This window comes from Salmo salar, chromosome 16, assembly GCF_965601325.2.
Source record: "Salmo salar chromosome 16, fSalSal1, whole genome shotgun sequence".
Taxonomy (NCBI): domain Eukaryota; kingdom Metazoa; phylum Chordata; class Actinopteri; order Salmoniformes; family Salmonidae; genus Salmo; species Salmo salar.
The window spans coordinates 81,527,086-81,535,000 of NC_138306.1; the positions used below are offsets into that span (position 1 = coordinate 81,527,086).

The 7,915-nt window shown below is 38.6% G+C and overlaps 1 pseudogene across 1 annotated transcript in view; it reads right to left on the reverse strand.

Moving 5' to 3' along the window:
* Positions 1 to 2,418: 2,418 nt before the first annotated feature.
* Positions 2,419 to 7,915, reverse strand: part of LOC106574789 (dynein regulatory complex subunit 11-like) — a 49,768-nt pseudogene continuing 44,271 nt past the window's right edge. Inside the window, exons 23-24 of the transcript XR_014380810.1 lie at positions 6,747 to 6,978; positions 2,419 to 4,433 (exon numbers count right to left, since the gene is read on the reverse strand). The product of XR_014380810.1 is annotated as a dynein regulatory complex subunit 11-like (transcript). The remainder of the gene's footprint in view (positions 4,434 to 6,746; positions 6,979 to 7,915) is intronic.

Genomic DNA, 7,915 nt, shown 5'->3' on the forward strand with positions numbered 1-7,915 from the left:
TCCCAGTCTCAGGTCTTTTGCAGACTCCAGCAGGTTTTCTTCCAGAATGGTCCTGTATTTGGCTCCATCCATCTTCCCATCAATTTTAACCATCTTCCCTGCCCCTGCAGGGCCAAACCATGATGCTGCCACCACCATGTTTGACAGTGGGGATGGTGTGTTCAGGGTCATGAGCTGTGTTGCTTTTACGCCAAACATAACGTTTTGCATTGTTGCCAAAAAGTTCGATTTTGGTTTCATCTGACCAGAGCACCTTCTTCCACATGTTTGGTGTGTCTCCCAGGTGGCTAGTGGCAAACTTTAAACGACACTTTTTATGGATATCTTTAAGAAATGGCTTTCTTCTTGCCACTCTTCCATAAAGGCCAGATTTGTGCAGTATACGACTGATTGTTGTCCTATGGACAGAGTCTCCCACCTCAGCTGTAGATCTCTGCAGTTCATCCAGAGTGATCATGGGCCTCTTGGCTGCATCTCTGATCAGTCTTCTCCTTGTATGAGCTGAAAGTTTAGAGGGACGGCCGGGTCTTCGTAGATTTGCAGTGGTCTGATACTCCTCCCATTTCAATATTATCGCTTGCACAGTGCTCCTTGGGATGTTTAAAGCTTTGGAAATCTTTTTGTATCCAAATCCGGCTTTAAACTTCTCCACAAGAGTATCTCGGACCTGCCTGGTGTGTTCCTTGTTCTTCATGATGCTCTCTGCGCTTTAAACGGACCTCTGAGACTATCACAGAGCAGGTGCATTTATACGGAGACTTGATTACACACAGGTGGATTCTATTTATCATCATTAGTCATTTAGGTCAACATTGGATCATTCAGAGATCCTCACTGAACTTCTGGAGAGAGTTTGCTTCACTGAAATTAAAGGTGCTGAATAATTTTGCACGGCCAATTTTTCAGTTTTTTATTTGTTAAAAAAGTTTGAAATATCCAATAAATTTCGTTCCACTTCATAATTGTGTCCCACTTGTTGTTGATTCTTCACAAAAAATTATAGTTGTATATCTTTATGTTTGAAGCCTGAAATGTGTCAAAAGGTCGAAAAGTTCAAGGGGGCCGAATACTTTCGCAAGGCACTGTATATGGTATATGTCTATGTATGGTATATCTCTATGTATGGTATATGTGTGGTCTATGTGTATGTATGGTATATGTGTGGTCTATGTGTATGTATGGTATATGTATGGTCTATGTATATGTATGGTCTATGTGTATGGTATATGTATGGTCTATGTATATGTGTGGTCTATGTTTTTGGTATATGTATGGTCTAGGTATATGTGTGGTCTAGGTATATGTATGGTATATGTATGGTCTATGTATATGTATGGTCTATGTGTATGGTATATGTATATGGTATATGTATGGTCTATGTATATGGTATATGTATGGTCTAGGTATATGTATGGTATATGTATGGTCTATGTATATGTATGGTCTATGTGTATGGTATATGTATGGTCTATGTATATGTATGGTCTATGTATATGGTATATGTATGGTCTAGGTATATGTATGGTATATGTATGGTCTATGTATATGTATGGTCTATGTATATGGTATATGTATGCTCTATGTATATGTGTGGTCTATGTTTTTGGTATATGTATGGTCTATGTATGTGTGTGGTCTATGTTTTTGGTATATGTATGGTCTATGTATGTGTGTGGTCTATGTTTTTGGTATATGTATGGTCTAGGTATATGTATGGTATATGTATGGTCTATGTATATGTATGGTCTATGTATATGGTATATGTATGGTCTATGTATATGTGTGGTCTATGTTTTTGGTATATGTATGGTCTAGGTATATGTATGGTCTATGTATATGGTATATGTATGGTCTATGTATATGGTATACATCTATTTTATTACAATAGAACAGTGGAATACAGGAAAGATATCAAACATTATTTGAAGGTTTCATGGTTGTAAAGTGGATGCTACCTTGAAAAACAGCATAGGAACTTTGTGACAGGCAGTGAGGTGGAGGGGGGACCCCCCTGAGCCTGTGTCCCCCTCCCACCCAGGGAGCTCCGAGCTGTCACTCTGTCCCAGTACAGGGCCCCAGTAGACCAGGGGATCGCACCGCAAATGAGCCTGTCAGAGCATCACTCCCCCTGGGCTACAGAGGAAGGCTGGTGCTGGGGTTGGGGTTGGGAATAGGAATGGAGCTCAGGTTGGAGCTGGGACTGGGGCTGGGACCTGAGCTGAACATTTTCTAGGTCATATCAGCATTTCTTCCCACCTCTGGCTAAGGACTGGGTGGAAAGACTGGATACATCACCATAAAAAGGAACACTAGGTCAGGGGTTGAGAGAGAAAGTATGGCTGTGTATGGAGAACTGGGCCCTCAAGCCAAGAGACAGGGACATAAATAGGAATTGCAAAATAATGGTTAAAAGTCTCCTTGAGTCGACAGAGGTCTTGATTTTATTACTGCCATGACCACAGGGTTGAATCACCCCCGACTCTGTCATCACAAAACACAGAAATGAAAGAATGATTAATCTAATCAAATAATGCTTAATTATCATCGCCACAAAAATGCAGAGAAAAATCCAGTTTTATGGAAATGAGGAAATGAAGCATGAAGGAGGAGAAGATGGGCAAAATCAAATAAATAAGTCTGTCTGAGATACAGGTCAGCTGATTCTAACGCTAGTAACCATCACACTGTAAACAATTAACCAAACGCAATGCTGTCTTTACGCTTTGGCTAATTATCTGTGCATTAAGACATTGTGAATGTGTTATTCTGGATAAATGCACGTCATGGTTCACCTCAGTCATACTACAGTAAATAGATCCCAAAGGGAACACCACTGGAGTAAAAAACAGCTTCGTCGTCACATAAAAGACTGCTTAAGGGCCTTTTCTTGGGTAAGAAGGCGGTGGTCCACACACATGAATAATTCAATTAGATGTTGATTTAAGCTACAAGGAGCAGGAAAGGTGACAGTGTTTGTCACGCTCTGTAAACCCACCTGGCAGGAGGAAAGATGGGATGGAGAAGAAGGAGAGTGAGAGAGATAGAGAGAGATAAAGAGAGAAAAGGAGAGAGCGATGGGATGGGACAGTGAGAGAAAGACAGACAGACAGAAAGGGAAGGTAGAGGATGACAATAAAGACAGGGACAAGAGAGTGGGGGGGAGACAGACACCCAAAAGACAAGAGGGTACAGATGCAAGGTTAGGGTTATGCTGTGGTGGACAATGGGGATCTGGTTTCCCATTGACGAATACTTGATTAAAGATGGCCAGTGAAGGGGGGGGGGGGGGGGTAGTTGGTCCTTGGGGAGCTAGTAGAGGCTTGCTGGGGCCGGGAAGTGGGTCAGCCGCTTGGCAGGGCAGGCTGGCTTGTTAGTGCTAACTGGGTGTAAACAGTAGCACAGGGCGACCTGGGACAAGGTGCTGTTACATTGCACAGTGCCTCTCTGCCTGAAGCCCCCTGGCTGTAACTGGCAACAATGACAATTACACAGGCTAATTAACAGACTCCATGGCACAGAAGCCACTCAAACCCAACGATGGCTGAGGAAAGGAGAAAGGGAGAGAGAGAGAAAGGAAGACAGACAGGAAATACAAGGCACCATTTGTTTCATTGATTCATTTATCTTTCTGCTGTGTTTTTTCGTCATTACGGTTAGCAGCTAACATTTGAGAGGAATCCCTCCATCGTTGCACGGTTTCGTGGTTCTGGGGATGGTTAATGATGATTTGTCTCAGGACAGGGGAGAGAGGGGAGCCCGGGGCTCGGCTGCGACGGGGTGTATTTGGGGGGGTTTGTGAGTCTCAGGACGCCCCCCCCCCCCCCCCCCCCCCCCCCCCCCCCCCCCACTGCAGCTCAGAGCCCCCAGTTTAAACAACTCAGCGCTCATCAACAAGGCTAATTAGCTTCTAATGGTCAAAATAGTCAGAGACTGAAAATAAACATCCCCTAAATAGAATCTCATGAAATGATACTGCTGTGATCCATTTGGACTAAAATCAAGAACACTTATTTCCATCTTAAATATTTACACTGCGATAACAATGATTTATTTGACATACTTTATATCTGGTCTCATACAAGATAAACAGTTACTTTTTTCATTATGATCCTAACACGATCGACTGTTACCGTTATACTGCGTCATGACATTTCCATTCATAGACTGGTAGTAAATGTATCGTCCATCATATCTAAGAACTAGGAATGTACATGACATCCCCTGAAAGTCCCTATCTGTATACCTCCCCAATGTTGACGACATCTATCTTTTGTCTTTGATATTTACTTATTTTTCTTCTTGCTTTTCTCTTCTTTCCCTGTCTTCTTCCCACTGCCCTGCTTGTCTTTGTCCTTGCCCGACTCTCCCTCCTCCTCGATGGCCTTGGCTGCCCGTGCCCTCTTCTTACCCAAAGGTGTCTTGCCGTACCACATCTGGAAACACATTCACAGCCATCAATCCACAGTCTGAGAAAATATAACCTGTTATACAGTGGCATTTCCTTCCTAACTGTAGGAACACAGCACCCTCATGTGGTGGTTGTTGGAGCATGACTCTCAAATGTATATATGGAGTTCATCGGATAATACTGAATTGATATCTGATTATAGTACTGAATTGATATATGATTATAATACTGAATTGATATCTGATTATAACACTGAATTAATATCTGATTATAGTACTGAATTGATATCTGATTATAATACTGAATTGATATCTGATTATAGTACCGAATTGATATCTGATTATAATACTGAATTGATATCTGATTATAGTACTGAATTGATATCTGATTATAATACTGAATTGATATCTGATTATAGTACTGAATTGATATCTGATTATAATACTGAATTGATATCTGATTATAGTACTGAATTGATATCTGATTATAATACTGAATTGATATCTGATTATAGTACTGAATTGATATCTGATTATAATACTGAATTGATATCTGATTATAGTACTGAATTGATATCTGATTATAATACTGAATTGATATCTGATTATAATACTGAATTGATATCTGATTATAGTACTGAATTGATATCTGATTATAATACTGAATTGATATCTGATTATAGTACTGAATTGATATCTGATTATAATACTGAATTGATATCTGATTATAGTACTGAATTGATATCTGATTATAATACTGAATTGATATCTGATTATAGTACTGAATTGATATCTGATTATAATACTGGTTAGGCAGGAGAAACCAACAGACGGACGCCACTGCGTCAGAACCTCCAGCCAATTGGCAAAAGTGCAAAAACACGCAAACAGTCGCAATAATATTGTTCAAACAAATAAACATACCTCGTGAATATAAAACACGGAAAAAACGAACACCAGTCTAGCGCGTCAAAATTGACACGTAACACAAAACAATTTCACACAAAGACATGAGGGGGAACAGAGGAATAAATACATGTAGTGTGATTGGGGAATGAAAACCAGGTGTGCAGTGAACAAGACAAAACAAATGGATAAATGAAAAATGGAGCGGCGATGGCTAGAAAGCCGGGTGACGTCGACCGCTGAACGCCGCCTGAACAAGGAGAGGAGCCGACTTCGACGGAAGTCGTGACAATCTGATTATAAAACTGAATTGCTATGTGATTATAGTGCTGAATTGATATCTGATTATAATACTGAATTGATATCTAATTATAATACTGAACTGATATCTGATTATAAAACTGAATTGCTATCTGATTATAGTGCTGAATTGATATCTGATTATAATACTGAATTGATATCTAATTATAATACTGAACTGATATCTGATTATAAAACTGAATTGCTATCTGATTATAGTGCTGAATTGATATCTGATTATAATACTGAATTCATATCTGATTATAGTACTGAATTGATATCTGATTATAATACTGAATTGATATCTAATTATAATACTGAATTGATATCTTATTATAAAACTGAATTGCTATCTGATTATAGTGCTGAATTGATATCTGATTATATTACTGAATTGATATCTGATTATAATACTGATTTGATATCTGAGTATAATACTGAATTAATATCTGATTATAGCACTGAATATATATCCAATTATAATACTGAATTGATATCTAATTATAATACTGAATTGATATCCAATTATAATACTGAATTGATATCTGATTATAAAACTGAATTGCTATCTGATTATAGTGCTGAATTGATATCTGATTATAATACTGAATTGATATCTGATTATAATACTGATTTGATATCTGAGTATAATACTGAATTAATATCTGATTATAGTACTGAATTGATATCCAATTATAATACTGAATTGATATCTAATTATAATACGGAATTGATATCCAATTATAATACTGAATTGATATCTGATTATAATACTGAATTGATATCTGATTATAATACTGATTTGATATCTGATTATAATACTGAAATGATATCTGATTATAATTCTGAATTCATAATAAAATAATGATAATAGTAATAATACTAAATTCATATCTGATTATGATAATAGATGTACACCAATCAGCACAATAAAGGCAAAAACATGAGATACAGAGGACCATTTGAACCGTTATAACGGCAAAACAACCCCTTCCTTCCTCCTACATAGGAGCTTTCCAATTGTCACCTCTGATTTCTGTGGGAGTAAGGCTATACTGAGCACTTTGGTGATAAACATATGTAAGAAAGCTTTATGCAAATCAAAGGTCATTAATTGATTGATGCTACTGAACCTTAAAGGCCTCCTCTTCCTCTTTGTAGACGGGGTCCTGTCTGGCCAGTGGAGGGATGAACTCTTCAGTGGTCTGGTAGTCTGCTGGGCCAGCCTGCGAGGGATCAGCACCTGCATCACAGCCTGCAGGATGTGGCCCTGGGTGTAGCAGTCTGTCACCTTGGCCAGGGAGCTCAGGTCCAGGCTGGGGGTGAGGCGAGCACCGCCGCCACATAGCAGCTCCCTCCACAGCACTGGAGGACATAGCACAGACAGGGATAGAAAGGTTAGAGTTCAAACCAGAAGTCGGCAATGAAAACAACATTTTATTTGAAAAGATGCATGATTACTGGTGGGCCTACCATATTCCTTCCACCAGTATTGTTCATGCCAACTCATTTCTGGTGGATTTAGAATCTGTGGAGGTTTCATTCCCTATCTGTCCATAGCTATCAGGTTGGCCTAGATATAGACCACTACAGACCACTATAAACCACTATAGACCACTATAAACCACTATAGACCACCATAAACCACTATAGACCACTAAAAACCACTATAAACCACTATAGACAACTATAAACCACTATAGACCACTTAAAACCAATATAGACCACTATAAACAACATAGACCAATACAAACCACTATAAACCAATATAGACCAATACAGACCACTATAGACCACTATAAACCACTATAGACCGATATAGACCACTATAAACTAATATAGACCACTATAAACCAATATAGACCAATACAGACCACTATAAACCACTATAGACCACTATAGACCAATATAGACCACTATAGACCACTATAAACCAATATAGACCACTATAAACCAATATAGACTACTATAGACCACTAAAAACCACTATAGACCACTAAAAACCAATATAAACCACTATAAACCAATATAGATCACTATAAACCACTATAGACCAATATAGACCACTATAAACCACTATAGACCAATATAGACCACTATAGACCACTATAAACCACTATAGACCACTATAGACCAATATAGACCACTTTAAACCAATATAGACCAATACAGACCACTATAAACCACTATAGACCAATACAGACCACTATAAACCACTATAGACCAATATAGACCACTATAGACCACTATAGACCAATATAGACCACTATTACATTTACATTTACGTTATTTAGCAGACACT